Source organism: Mobula birostris, chromosome 10 (genome assembly GCF_030028105.1).
Source record: "Mobula birostris isolate sMobBir1 chromosome 10, sMobBir1.hap1, whole genome shotgun sequence".
NCBI lineage: Eukaryota > Metazoa > Chordata > Chondrichthyes > Myliobatiformes > Myliobatidae > Mobula > Mobula birostris.
The window spans coordinates 33854639-33870245 of record NC_092379.1 but is presented as its reverse complement, the minus strand read 5'-3'; the positions used below and the strand labels follow the sequence as shown (position 1 = coordinate 33870245).

Genomic DNA, 15607 nt, shown 5'->3' with positions numbered 1-15607 from the left:
ACATTCATCAGCACTGAATAGGGAGGGAAAAAGCCAGAATAAGAAAGTGAAGGGAGGAGGGGGTGAGGGTGAATGGAGGAGGGGGTATGAAGTAAGAAGCTTTGGTGGGGAGGGGGATTGATAGGTGGAAAAGGCGAAGGGCTGGCCAGCAGGTGGTTTGATAAAATAAATATTTCAAGAAGGTTTGAGAATAAGAATAAAAAAATTCCAATGCAATTATATAGGGCCTTGATGATATTGTATTTGGGGTACCTTGTACACTTTTAGTCTCCTTACACAAGTGCAGTGAAGATTCACCAAATTGTTTCACAGGATGGATGTGAGTAGAAGGCCTGTCTGCTCTAGGAATTTGAGGAGTGAGAGGTCTCAATGAAACTTACATGATTCTTATACTTTTGACAGGCAGGTGCAAAGATAGTATCTCCTCTGGAGCCACAAGAGGCTGCAGATACTTGAATCTGGAGCAACAATCAATTTGCTGGAGGAACTCAGCAAGTTATTCAGGAACCCTATGTTGGGTTTTGACCCAAAATGTTGACAATTCCTTTCCTCCTCAATTCAGTGAGTTCCTGCAGCATGTGGCTTCTTGCTTCAATATTTCCTCTTATTTTAGTTTTTATTCTAACTTATAGTATTTTTTAAGGTTTTGCATTGTAATGCTGCCTAAAAAACAACAAATTTCATGACTTTTATCAGTGATAATAAACCTAATTCGGATTCCGAACTAGACCATAAGACATATCAGCAAAATTAGGCCATTCGGACCATCAAATTTGCTCTGCCATACAACCATGGCGGACTTATTTTCCCTCTCAACCCCACTCTCCTGTCTTCTCTCTGTAACCTTTGACTCCCTTACTAATCAAGAACCCGCCAATCTTTAAATATAGTGTGGAATCATAAGTACTCTTCAGTCTTGCTTCTTACTCTGCACAGTATTTACATAGGTCTAACTAGAGTTGCAGAGTGCCACAACAGATATCTGAGACAGATGTTGTCAAGACCTCAACAAAGTCAGGAATTGTAAGGTTGAGCATGGTGTGACTAATGTTCTGAGCTGCATGAATTTCAATGCAAGTAACGTAGGAAAGGCAGATGAGCTCAGGGGATGGATTAATAAATAGAATTATAATATTGTAGCCATTATTGAGACTTGGTTGCTGAAGGGGCAGGACTGGCAATTGAATATTCTGGGATTCAATTGTTTTAGACATGGGAGGCATTAAAGGGGTCATGGGTGGCGTTACCAGCCAGGGCAAATATCACAACAGTGCTGTTAGAACAGACTGGAGAACTCATCTAGTGAGGTGTTATGAGTGGAACTCAGAAATAAGAAAGGTATGACCACGTTAATGGGGCTATATTATAGATCACAGGCTGTTACAAGAAACAGAAGGTTGTTATGATTTTAACTTTTACATATCGACTGGGACTCCCATACTGTAAAAGGACCAGATGGGATAGATTTTGTCAAATGTGTTCAAGAAAGTTTCCTTAATCAGTATAAAGAAGTCCCAATGAGAGGGAGTGTTCAATACTTGATCTGCTATTATGGAATGAGACAGAACAGGTGACAGACATTTGTGTAGGGTAACACTTTGCACCTAGTGATTCTAATGCCATTTGCTTCAAAGTAAATATGCAAAAAGATAGGTCTGGGCTACAGGTTCAGATTCTAAATTGGAGAAAGGCCAATTTTGATGGTATCAGAAAGAATCTGGCACGTGTGCATTGGAACAGGCTGTTTTCTGGCAAAGGTGTATTTGGTAACTGGGAGACCTTCATAAGTGAAATTTTGTGAATACAAAGCTTGTATGTGCCTGTCAGATTAAAAGGTAAAGAGATATTGAGGCCCTGTTTAAGAAGAAAAAGGAGGTGCACAGCAGGTATCGGCTGATAGGAAAAAATTAGGTATTTATGGAGTATAGGAAATGCAAGAAAACACTTAAGAAAGAAATCCATCAGGAGGACTAAAAGAAGGCATAAGGTTGTCATAGCAGACAATGTGACAGAGGATCTTAAGGATTTTTACAGATATGTTAAGAGCAAGTGGATTACCAGGGACAAAATTGGTCCTCTGGAAGATCAGATTTCTCTCTCTCTAGCAACGTCTGTCTGTCTATCTGTTTCTTTATGTCTCCATTTCTCTGTCAATGTCTCTCACTGTCTGTCTCTGTCACTCTCTATATCTGTCTGTCTGTCTCTCCCTCTCTGTCTCTGTGCCTCTTTCTCAGTCTCTCTTTGTTTGTTTTGTGTCACTGTCTCTCTCTATCTGTGTCCTCTATGTCTCTATCTCTCTCTATCCATGGAGCCAAAAGAGATGGCAGAGATCTTTATGGATTCTTTGTATTTACTCAAGAGACAGACAGCGTCTTAGAAGTGAGGCAAAGCAACAGCAGTATCATGGACTCTACATAGATTACAGAGGAGCTGTTTGCTGTCTTTAAGCAAATTAGGGTGGATAAATCCGCAAACCCTGACAAGGTGTTCCCTCGGACCATGTGGGAGGCCAATGCAGAAATTGCAGGAGCCCTAGCAGAGATGTTTAAATCATCTTTAGTGACAGGTGAGGTATCAGAGTGTTGGAGGCTAGCTATTATTCTTCCACTGCTTAAGAAAGGCTCGAAGAATAAATAAGGCAATTATAGACCAGTGAGCCTGACATCAGTATGAAAAGTTATCGGAAGGTATTCTAAGCGTTCGGATATATGAGTATTTTGATAGTCAGGGACTGATGAGGGATAGTCAGAATGATATTGTGCACGGTAGGTTGTGTCTAACCAACCTCAGAGAGATTTTCAAGGAAGTTACCAGGAAAGGTGATGAAGGCAAGGCAGTGGATAATGTTTACATGGACTTCAGTAAGGCATTTGACAAGGTCCTTCATGTGAGGTTGGTCAAGAAAGTTCCGTTGCTCGGCGTTCAAGATGAGGTAGTAAATTGTTGTATTAGATTTGTGGGAGAAGCCAGAGAGTAGTAGTAGATGGTTACCACTCTGACTGGAGACCTGTGACCAGTGGAGTGCCACAGGGATTGATGCCGCATCCATTGTTGTTTGTCATCTATATCAATGATCTGGATGATAATATGGTAAACTGGATCAGCAGATTTGCAGATGACACCAAGAATGGGGTGTAGTGGACAAGGAGGAAGTCTATCAGAGCTTACAACGGGATCTGGACCAGCTGGAAAAATGGCAGATGGAATTTAATGCAGACAAGTGCAAGATGTGGCACTTCAGTACGACCAAACATGGTAGGTCTTATACAGTGAACGGTAGGGCACTGAGGAGTGTGGTAGGACAGAAGGATCTGGGAATACAGGTCCATAATTCATTAAAAGTGGCAGCACAGGTAGATAGGGCTGTACAGAAAGCTTTTGGCATATTGGCCTTCACATTATATTGTTGTATTGGAGTATTGGTTCCTTCAGGTTGTTATAGCTGGAGTGGTAATGAGAACAAGCTCCAACTACCTATTAAATGCTCCCAATGGCATATGCCTCAAATAGCCTCACAACCACATTTAGATCCTGGCCTTTATGTGTGGCTTAGCTACTAAGCCCGGCGGAACCATTTCTACTAATAGGAGAAGGGACAAAGGTGGGTTACTGGCACCTTAAAACCAGTTGCTTCTGGTAGATGGGGCTCGTCAGTCATGGTGGGCAGCTCACCTAGCAGAAGGAAAACTCTGATCTCAAACCTCTGCTGTCTTGCAGCTATACCCACTCATGGGGAAGACTTTGGGAGTAAATCCCAAGGGAAAAATCCAGAGCAAGAGTCCCTAAGGCAGTCCTACATTGAGTTCAATGCTGACTGGCAACTCCTGTGATGCTGCTGGTACTAAACTGTATGCGTCTCTGCCGTTCCTTTGGGTTCAGCAGATGCGTGGAGTGGGGGAGCTTGCTACATGGGCAACAGCCTGCTCTCCATATTGTACTGCCTAGGCTTACGTATCTAGACAGCTAGGACGCAATATCCATGGTCAACTTTGACCGACTGAGGCCCTGAGATTGGAGTATTGTGTGCAGTTTTGGTCATCTATCTACAGGGAAGATGTAAATAAGGTTGAAAGAGTATAGAGAAAACTTACAAGGACCTGAGTTATAAGATAAGATTGAATAGGTTAGGACTTTATTCCTTGGGATGTAGAAGATTGAGGCGAGATTTGATAGAAGTATACAAAATTATGAAGGTATAGATAAGGTAAATACAAGCAGGCCTTTTCTACTGAAGTTGTGTGGGACTACAATCTGAAGTCATGGGTTAAGGGTGAAAGGTGAAAAGTTTAAGGGGAACATGAGAGGAAACACCTTCACTCAGAGGGTTGTGAGAGTGTGGAATGAGCTACCAGTGCAAATGGTGTATGCAAGCTTGATTTCAATATTTAAGAGAAGTTTGGATGGGTACATGAATGGTGGGCTATGGTCCAGGTGCAGGTCGATGGGAGTAGGTATTTTAAATGGTTCAGCATGGACTAGAAGGGCTGAAGGGCCTGTTCCTCTGCTGTACTTTTTATGACTCCATGTCTCAGAACCATTAGAGCAAGTAAAATTCTACCAAGCTCTTATGGACTTTATGAAGTAGTGAAACTCACTCAACAACAATATGCACAAATGCAGAACTGTTAACGGAGTAAAATGTCCCTAGACACTTCACAGAGCAACATGGGGCATAGAAGGAAGCAGCAGAAAACTGGACAAATTCATAGAGCTTTTGATTATGCCCTTGGCAACCCAAGGCATGACCAATAAATGATGCAGTGAGGGGATATACTTGTGCCTACGCCGTTGTGAGCATTTATACTTGAGCGTTGGTGTGTCTGCATCGCTCTGCAATTTGGGCACGTACATGTATGTGCACACACCTGCCTGTGCAGGGCTTCATGGTCATGGTAGTCTTTCTCAGGGTAAACAAGTTTAAAGCGAGCGTCTTTTATTGTAAAAGCAAAATGTCTCCTCCATAATTTTGGAGGTCTGTAAAGCTTTATGGAAAGCATTGCAGCCAGAGTTCCTGCACTGCCCTTCAGTCGCCCAATGGGAAGCTATTGCAGTGTAGGAGGAAATGCGATACTACCAAGCGGACCAATCACAGTTGTTGCAGTCTGCGTTGCTGTGACGTGTAGTTACATTTTGGGAGAGGTGCACATCAGGCTACGGTGTAGGGATCCGCGTAGGCACTGCACAGGGTTCGCGGCTATGCCGTACCTATGGCGTCGATTTGACACACAAGTATAAATCAGCCTTAAGAGATGAACAAGAGGTTAGAAGTGGGCAAGCTCAGAGACATTTGAAAATTGTGGTGTTTTTGGAGTAGACAGAGGGAGGGCGAGCCCTTAATAGAATCTAAAAGTTCGGAGTTCAACATAAAATTTATTATCAGAGTACATATATGTCACCATACAACCCAGACATTTTTTTTCCTGCAGACATACTTAACAAATCTATAGAAAAATAACTGTAAACAGTATCTAGCCTGTAAACATCAGGAACTGTAAACTATGAACACACTATGTCAATGAGGATAATAAATAATTAGTGATAAATAAAGAGCAGAAATAACAAGATAAAAGAGTCCTAAAATGAGTGCAGTTATCCTCTTTTGTTCAAGAGCCTGGTGGTTGAGGGGCAGTAACTGTTCTTGAACCTGGTGGTGTGAGTCCTAAGGTACTTGTATCTTCTACCTGATGGCAGCAGCGAAAAAAGAGCATGGCCTGGGTGGTGACAATCTTTGATAATGGATGCTGCTTTTCTACAGCAACGTTTTACTTAGATGTGCTCAATGGTTGGGAGGGTTTTACCTGTGATGCACTGAGCCGAATCCACTACCTTTTGTAAGATTTTCTGCTCAAAAGCATTGGTGTTCCCATAACAGTCTGCAATGCAGCCAGTCAGCACACTTTCCACCACACATGTATAGAAGTTTGCCAAGATTTTTGATGACTACAGCCTAGAATGGGAGTTTTACATCTGAGCCATAATAAGCCAGTGACCATCACAGTGGTGAGTGACTTGGACAAATTTACTGATCCAGTTAACCACATCATCAGCCATATCACTGATATTGACGATGAACAACAACACACTCGGCACCTATCCCTGCGGCACTCCACTGGGTCTCTGGTCAGAGAGGCAACCACCTACAACCACTTCTCTCACCAAACCAATGTATAATCTCATTTACTACCTCATCTTGAATGCCAAGCGACTGAACTTTCTTGACCAAACTCCCATGTGGGACCTTGTGAAATGCCTTGCTAAGGTCCATGTCGACAACATCCATTGCCTTGGCTTTATCCACTTTTCTGGTAACTTCCTTGAAAAACTCTGTAAGATTGGTTAGACATGACCTGCCATGCATGAAGCCACACTGACAATCCTTAATCAGTCCATATCTATCAAAATAGTTATACATCCAGTCCCTTAGAATACCATCTTTAATTTCCTGGTTTATTTTTAAGAATCTTTCTTAAACAACAGAGCAACAGTGGCTATCCTCTAATCCTCTGGTACCTCACCAGTTGCTAAGGACGATTTAAAAATCCCTGCTAGGGCCCTGTAATTTCAGCACTTGCCTCTCGTAGAGTCTGAGGGAACACCTTATCAGGACCTAGGGATTTATCCACCCTAATTTGCCTCAGGACAGCAAACACCTCCTCCTCCTCATTATGGCTCAGTTCATGCTGCTTTGCCTCACTTCTATAGACTCAGTGTCTGTCTCCCGAGTAAATACAGATGCAAAAAAAAATTAAGATCTCCTCATTTCTTTTGGCTCAACACATGGATTACCAATCAGATCTTCCAGAGGACCAGTTTAGTCCCTTGCAATCCTTTTGCTCTTAATATATCTGTAGAATCCCTTTGGATTCTCCTTCACCCTGTCTGCTATGGCAACCTCATGCCTTCTTTTAGCCCTCCTGATTTATTTCTTAAGTGTTCTCTTACATTTCTTGTACTCCATAACCACCTCATTTGTTCCTACCTGTCAATACCTGATATGCATCTCCTTTATTTTTCTTAACCAAGGCCCCAATATCTCTTGAAAACCAAAGCAGTGTTATCTCTGAGGAGGATGCTAAGAGGATGCAGGGTGACTTGGATAGGTTAGGTGAGTGGGCAAATTCATGGCAGATGCAATTTAATGTGGATAAATGTGAGGTTATCCACTTTGGTGGCAAGAACAGGAAAACAGATTATTATCTGAATGGTGGCCGATTAGGAAAGGGGAGGTGCAATGAGACCTGGGTGTCATTGTACACCAGTCATTGAAAGTGGGCATGCAGGTACAGCAGGCGGTGAAAAAGGCCAATGGTATGCTGGCATTCATAGCAAGAGGATTCGAGTACGGGAGCAGGGAGGTACTACTGCAGTTGTACAAGGCCTTGGTGAGACCACACCTGAAGTATTGCGTGCAGTTTTAGTCCCCTAATCTGAGGAAAGACATTCCTGCCATAGAGGGAGTACAAAGAAGGTTCACCACATTGATTCCTGGGATGGCAGGACTTTCATATGATGAAAGACTGGATCGACTAGGGTTATACTCTCTGGAATTTAGAAGATTGAGGGGGGATCTTATTGAAACATATAAAATCCTAAAGGGATTGGACAGGCTAGATGCAGGAAGATTGTTCCTGATGTTGGGGAAGTCCAGAACGAGGGGTCACAGTTTAAGGATAAAGGGAAAGCCTTTTAGGACTGAGATGAGGAAAAACTTCTTCACACAGAGAGTGGTGAATCTGTGGAATTCTCTGCCACAGGAAACAGCTGAGGCCAGTTCATTGGCTATATTTAAGAGGGAGTTAGATATGGTCCTTGTGGCTAAAGGGATCAGGGGGTATGGAGAGAAGGCAGGTACAGGGTTCTGAGTTGGATGATCAGCCATGATCACACTGAATGGCGGTGCAGGCTCGAAGGGCCGAATGGCCTACTCCTGCACCTATGTTTCTATGTTCCTATGTTCCTTACACCTGTTATCTTTAGCTTTTACTCTGACAGCCTCACCATTGGCTACAATATAATTCCAGTTGCTGATGCATGCCCTGAGCTTACCTGCCTTTCCTTGCACTGAAATAGAGGCAGCTTAAGACACCAGCCATACCTTGTTCAACCTTTTGATTCCTGATTTTGCCTGAGGTCTCCACAAACTCTCCACTAACTGTTCTGACACTCTGGTTTCCATCCCCCTGAAACTCTACTTTAGTCCCCATGAGCAGTGCTAGCAAACCTTCCCACTCGGATATTTGTGCCTTTCAGTTCAGGTGCAAGCCATCTCTTCTGTACAGGTCCCACCTTCCTTGGAAGAGAGCCCAATAATCCAAAAATCCCTCCCTCCTATACCAACTCTTTAAAAATGCCTTAAGCTCCATAATCTTCCTATTTCTGGACACGCTATCAGGGAGCAATCCTGAGATCACAACCCTGGAGGTCCTGTTCTTTAACTTGACACCTAACTCCCTGAACTCCCTTTGCAGAACCTCATCACATTTCCTACCTAAGTCGTTGATATCCACATGGATCATGACCTCTGGCTGTTCACCCTCCCACTTAAGAATGTTGAGGACTCGATCCTTTGCACCCAGGTGGCAACATACCATCCGGAATCTCATTCTCATCCACAGAACCTCCTTTCTGTTCCCCTAACTAATGAATCCCCTATCGCCACAGTTGCCTCTTCTTCCCCACCCCCATTTCTGAGTTGCAGAGTCAAGAATCAGTGCCAGAGACTTCACTGCTGTGACTTTCCTCGGCTAGCCCCCCCCCCCCCCAAACAATATCCAAAGTGATATACCTGTTGTTGAGGAGGATGGCCACAGGGGTTCTCTGCACTGGCTCCTTAACCCCTTTCCCCTTCCTGACTGTCACCCAGTTTCCTGTGTCCTGCACCTTGGGTGCAACTACCTTTCTATACGTCCTATCTATCTCAGCCTCCTGGATGATCTGGAGTTTATCCAGTTCCAGCTCCAACACAGAGTGTTAGAAGCTGCAGCTGGATGCACTTCTCGCAGATGTAGTTGTCAGGGACACTGGAGGTCTCCCTGCCTTTCCACATCCACAAGAGGTACATTCCGCTATCCTGCCTGGCATCTCTACTGTCCTAACTAAGTAAATATAAAGAAGGAAAAACAATAAATAAATGGGGGGGGGGGCACCTGAGCTTTTTTTGCCTTCTCTGGCTGAAGCCTTTCCTCGCTGAAACCTCGAAGAGCTAAAGCCATGAAATCTCCACTCTAACTGACCACTCTGACAATGGCCACTCTGAAAAATGGCCATTCCACTTGCCTCTGCCTTCCTTTAATTTGTTCTTGTCGGTATGAATACGGAGATAGGAATTAAAATAGTTGGCCACCGGGAAATTCCGCTATGGCGGATGGAGCAGAGGTGCTTGACAAGCATGTGTGGATTGATCCCAAACCAGTGAGGTAGATTACCTATAAAACACATTGCCGGCTCTGTGCCCAGACACAACCCTGTTTCCTGAAAACACCAGATAACAAGATAACCACATAACCATGCATGGGGCTGCATGGGAGCATTGAGGCTAGCATAATGCTTTACAGCACTAGCAACCCGGGTTCTGTCTGTAAGGAAATCGTACATCTCCTAATAACCGTATGGGTTTCCTCCGGGTGCTCTGGTTTCCACCCACATTCCAAAGACGTACGGGTGTTTAATTGGTCACAATGGATGGTGCGGGCTCATTGGGCTGGGAGGGTCTGTCATCATGCTGTGGCTCTAAATAACTAAAATAAATAGAGGCCCATCAGAATGCTCAGCTTATGTGCAGTACACGCTTCCTAATCTGCTGAGTTCCTCCAGCACTGTGTGTGTGCCAAACAACCAAAGTTCGCTTCTGTTGAAAACTTCATCATCAACCAGATGCTGAAAATCTCATTCACAAGCCCAAAAGTAAATAGACCTTCAAACAGTACATAAAGTTAAGAGAAAATCCTACCTCAGGCCCCTATGTTAAATGAATTTCAAAATACAATGACTAACATTTCCCAAACCTCACTGTGATGTGAAATTTCACTGTTGGCTACTGCGTAATTAAAAGTCAAGGAAAGTATTTGATTGCTAAACAGGTAAAAAGATAAATATAAAATCATTAAAGGAAAAATCATTTAACTGATAGAACAAATAGCTAGAGGAAGTAAATTTGTGTCACATTAGTAAATGCATCACTTTGACGCTTAGACATCAGAAATTAGTCAGGGAATTCTTAAACGTAATCATAATTTAAATGGCCTGCCTGCCATTTAATTAGTATCACATGTCCAACCACGTGGCAAATAAACAGTTCGTAATTAATCCGTATCATGAATGTCTCAAATTATCTCATGGGGTATTATTGGCCATGTGAGAAAAGAAGCAAAAGTTTTTGAAAGTGTGGTGTGAGGCAGGGTAGAGGGTAGAGGATGCCGAGAGGACAGTTGGGCATGGTGTTGGAGGCTGAAGATGGTGGGGGGGGGGGGAGATGGGGGGGGCTGTGGTGGAGCTGTGAGAGGCAGGCCAGAATGGGATAGGGTAGGTTGGGGAAAGGTGGTATGAGGAGTGAGGGGATCCCACTCATTCATCTCCATTCATACTCTCAATCAAATCCTATTCTCTCCCATCAATGCCAAAACCTCTGACTCTTACCCCATCAGCTTCCCCTGCTTCCTCTTGTAACACGCCCACCCCATCCTCCTTTCCCATTCGGCTCACTCTCCTTTCTTTCTGTGATCCATCCGAATCTCTGATATCTTTTACCATCTTCTCAGTTCCCCTCTTTCCCAACATTTGTAAGTATGGAATGTGATATTACAGCTTTACAAGACACTGGTGAGATGGCACTTGGAGTACTGTGAACTGATTGGAGAATTTTGTTATGTGGCTAAGAGCGGAGAGAATACATTTGTTTTCCTCGCAATGAAGGAGACTGAGGGATGACCTAATGGAAATAAATAAAATGATAAGAGCAAAGATAGGGTAGATGGTCAAAAACATTTTCCCATGGAAGGAGTAGCAAAAACAATTGGGTAAAGATTTAATGCGAGAATAGTAAGCTTTATAGGGACTCTGAGGGACTAGTTTTTTTTTTAAACACAGAGTGCATGGTATTTAAAACACACTACCAGAGGAGGTGATGGAATCAGATACACCACTATGTTAAGAAGCTCTGAGATAGATCCTTAAAAAATCAAAGAGTCAATTGAATACACTCCTAATGCTGGTAAAGAGGTCAGTATGGTTGTCATGTGCCAAAGGGCATGGTTCTATGCTGTATGCCTCTATGACTCTCCCCCCCATTCCCTATCCTTCACCCAATTCCACTTCCATAGTCCCTCATCATTCTTCCATAGTCCCTCGTCATCCCTCCATAGTCCCCTCGTCATCCCTCCATAGTCCCCTCAACCTATCCTTGTCATACACAGAATCCCCAATCCTGACACATGTACCCCATTCCCATCCACAGCCCAACACCTCACCATCTCTCCATCCCCAGCCCAACTTACCATTTCTCTATCCCCATCCCAACACATCACAATCTTCCCATCCCCAACCCAACATCTGACCATCTCCCCGTCCGCGGTCCAAAACCTCACAATCTCCCCATCCACGGCTCAGCACCCAACCATCTCCACATCCCCAGACCAACATCTCACCATCTCCCCATCTCCAGCCAACACATCACAATCTCCTCATCCACAGCCTAACATCTCACAATCTCCCTATCTGCAGCCCAACACCTCACCATCCTCATCCCAACACCTCAACATCTCCCCATGTCCATCATCTCACCATCTCCCTATCCCCATCCCAGCACCTCACCATCTCCTCATCCCCATCCCAGCACCTCACCATCTCCCCATCCCAGCACCTCACCCTCCCCATCCCAGCACCTCACCATCTCCCTATCCCCATCCCAGCACCTCACCATCTCCCCATCCCAGCACCTCACCATCTCCCCATCCCAGCACCTCACCATCTCCCCATCTCCATCCCAGCACCTCACCATCTCCCCAAGCCCATCCCAGCACCTCACCATCTCCCAATCCCCATCCCAGCACCTCACCATCTCCCAATCCCCATCCCAGCACCTCACCATCTCCCCATCCCAGCACCTCACCCTCCCCATCCCAGCACCTCACCATCTCAGCACCTCACCATCTCCCCATCTCCATCCCAGCACCTCACCATCTCCCCATCCCCATCCCAGCACCTCACCATCTCCCCATCTCCATCCCGGCACCTCACCATCTCCCCATCCCAACACCTCAACATCTCCCCATCCTAACATCTCACCATCTCTCCATCCCCAGCCCAAGACCTCATTATCTCCCCATCCCCTGCTCAACACTTCATTATCTCTCCATCCCCTGCTCAACACCCCATCATCTCTCCATCTCAGCACTTTACTCCATCCCCAGCCCAACACCTCACAACCTCCGCATTCCCATTCCAACACTTCACCATCTCTCCATCCACAGCCCAACAGCTCACCATCTCCCTATTCGAGAACCTCACGGTATCTCTCCACCCACAAATCACCCACGTGTCTCCCTATTCCCACCCGAACGGCTCACGAATCTCCCCCCATCCCCAGCATCTTACCCCCAACTCTCCCGCCCACCTCGTCTCCGCTCTCTCCGACCCTCCACCGCACCTCCCTCCGTCTCCAAGGCCGTTGCTATGGCGCCGCCCTCCGTCTCCTCCCACAGGATGACCCCGTGACGCCATCCAGAGGGCGGAGCCAGGCGCTGGGCAGAGAGTCTGCCAGCATGGGGCCACGTGACAAGACTTGGATGATGTCATCGGACAGGCCAGTGACTGTCACGTGGCCGTAACAACAACGGCTGTGGCACCAAAGGCGGCAGCGACAACAACAACGACTTACCTTTAAATAGTGACTGCAAAACGGCAGAGGCGTCCCTCACAGGAGTTCCCAACTTGCAGTCCACGGATCCCTTGCTTTATGGTATTGATCTAATGCATTAAAAACGTTGGGAGCCCCTGGTCTGACGCTTGAAAAAAATTTCTGCATTATTTGCTGAGTTCCATAAATATCTTTTCAAGCCGTTTCCCCACTTTAGTGATTCTATTTTCATTCTACTTAAATGTTATTCTAAAACATGTCTTGCTACATCTTATTCCCAAAAAAGTCCCACTTGCGCCAGTGATTTTCCAGGCGAGCTCAGGACTGTAATGTGGGGATCATAGGAGACTGCGCATACTGGGATCTGCAGAGAAACTCAGCAGGCTGAGCAGCATCTCTGGAGGGGAATAAACAGTCGACATTTCAGCTGAAATCGTTCCTCAGGACCAGAAAGGAACAGCGCAGAGGTCAGAATGGGGCATGGGGAGGGGTTGGGGAAAGGAAAGGGACACAAGCTAGCAGGTGATTACTGAATGGACATCGAACCCATGATCGCTACCACCTTACTATTTCTCATTCTCTCCTTTGCACCACTTATTTAACTTTAAAAATATTTACTGTAATTGACAGTATTTTGTTACTACATATTGTAATGTACTGCTGCTGTATGACTTCAAATTTCACCAGGAATGCAGGTGATATTAAACCTGATTCTGATTCTGGATCTGATAGGTGAGACCAGCTGATCAGATAGGTGGGTGTGTTGGGGAGGAGGATGAAGCAAGAAGCTGAGAGGTGATAGATGTTAAATCTGCTAGGAGAGGAGAGTGGACTATGAGAAAAAGGGAAGGAAGAGGGGTAGCAGAGGAAGGTGATTGGAGGTTGCAACAGTTTGATCTAAAACCAGTGTATTATGCCTAAATGGGGTGAGGGAGAGTCCCCTCCCCTCTTCTCTTTCTCCCCAGGCTTCCCGTCCCATGATCCTCTCCCTTCTCCAGCCTGCTATCCCTTTTGCCAATCAACTTTCCAGCTCTTAGATCCAACCCTCCCCTCCTGCTTTCTCCTATCATTTCGGACCTCCCCCCCTCCCTCCCACTTTCAAATCTCTTACTATCTCTTCTTTTAGTTTGCCCTAAGGAAGGGTCCCGGCCCAAAACGTTGACTGTACCTCTTCTTATAGATGCTGCCAGGGCCTGCTGTGTTCATCAGCATTTTTTGTGTGTGTTGCTTGAATTTCCAGCATCTGCAGATTTCCGTGTGTGTGTGTGTGTGTGGTGGGGAGAGTTGTATCGGGTAGACTGGGAATACATATATGGTGGGACAGTTGAGGAACAGTGGAAAACTTTCAAAAAGATTTTTCACAGCGCTCAACAAAAGTATATTTCAGATAAAAGTAAGGTCAGTAAGGGTGGGGAGAGCCGGCTATGGATAACTAAGAAAATAAAGAAAGGCATCAAACTAAAAGCTCATGCACTCAAAGTTGCCAAGAGTAGTGAGAAAGTGGAAGATTGGGAAAACTTTAAAAAGCATCAAAGAACCTCTAAGCGAGCAAGAAAGAAAGGGAAGCTAGATTGTGAAAATAAACAAGCACAAAATATAAAACCAGATAGTAAATGTTTTTATAATTACATAAAGCAGAAACGGGTGGCCAAAGTCAGGGTTCCCAACCTTTTGTGCACCGCGGACCGGTTTAATATTGACGATATTCTTGCAGACCGGCCGACGGTGGGGTGGGGGGGGGTGTTCAACTTCAGCAGTGTGTGACAGGGAATGAGGAAAGGTGCAGCTGACTCATATCACTTCATATCACCAAATCATATTGTTTCCTCGCGGCCCGGCTGCACATCTTTGCGGCCCGGTACTGGTCCGTGGCCCGGTGGTTGGGGACCACTGGCCAAAGTGAACATCAGTCCCTTGGAGGACGAGGAGGGGCAATATTTGGTAATGAGGAAATGGCCGAGGCTTTGAATGAGTATTTTGTGTCAGTTTTCACGGTGGAGGACATGTCTAACATGCCGAAGAGAGATGTTATGGATGCGATGGAAGGTGAGGACCTTGATACAATAGCTATCACTAAAGAAGTAGTGCTGAGCAAACTTGTGGGCCTAAATTGTCACCATTGTTCGAATATGGGAGGAGAAGATGGTGGCGCGACACAGCGCGCACGGCCACTCCGGTGAATGATATCTGTTATGTGTCAAGTGGGGTACCGTGCACAATTCTGATTTGATGGAGACAGATGTGAGAGTGCAGAGGAACATCTGGAGAAACTTCTGAAATGCCCGGTTCGCTGCCACTGCTACAGTGTGGTCCGGAATCTCCGGAGGAAAAGGCCCCGAATCCTCGGCTTTGCTTGTTTCAGCGGCCGGGACGAGGTCGAAGGCACTCAGCAGAGGATGGCGCTCGGGAGATTGTATCGGAACGGCTGGTTGGAGGTTCGAAGTTTTCAGATGACGGACTCAGTGTCGGCTGTGGTCGGGTGCTTCCAAGGCATTGGCAGTTGTCGGTGCCTGGAGGTTTATGGCAGGGAGTTTCTCCCTTTTGCCGCCTGCTATCGGGGACTATAGGGAGTCGATCGGGAATTTGAGACTTTTTTTTAACGTGCCCATGGTCTGCTCTTTATCAAATTATGGTATTGCTTTGCACTGCTGTAACTATATGTTATAATTATGTGGTTCTGTCAGTGTTAGTCTTTGGTTTGTCCTGTTTTTCTGTGATATCACTCTGGAGGAACATTGTATCATTTATTAATGC

The 15607-nt window shown here is 45.4% G+C and overlaps 1 protein-coding gene across 2 annotated transcripts in view; it reads right to left on the bottom strand.

Moving 5' to 3' along the window:
- Positions 1–12670, bottom strand: part of LOC140203947 (kinesin light chain 1-like) — a 126704-nt gene extending 114034 nt beyond the window's left edge. The window contains exon 1 of one of the 2 annotated variants that reach the window (XM_072270141.1): positions 12611–12670. The gene's annotated coding sequence lies outside the window, so the exon portion shown is untranslated. Of the gene's footprint in view, positions 1–12591 lie in introns of both variants that reach the window. The other variant, XM_072270142.1, reaches the window with a different exon arrangement.
- Between the last annotated feature and the right edge of the window lie 2937 nt (positions 12671–15607).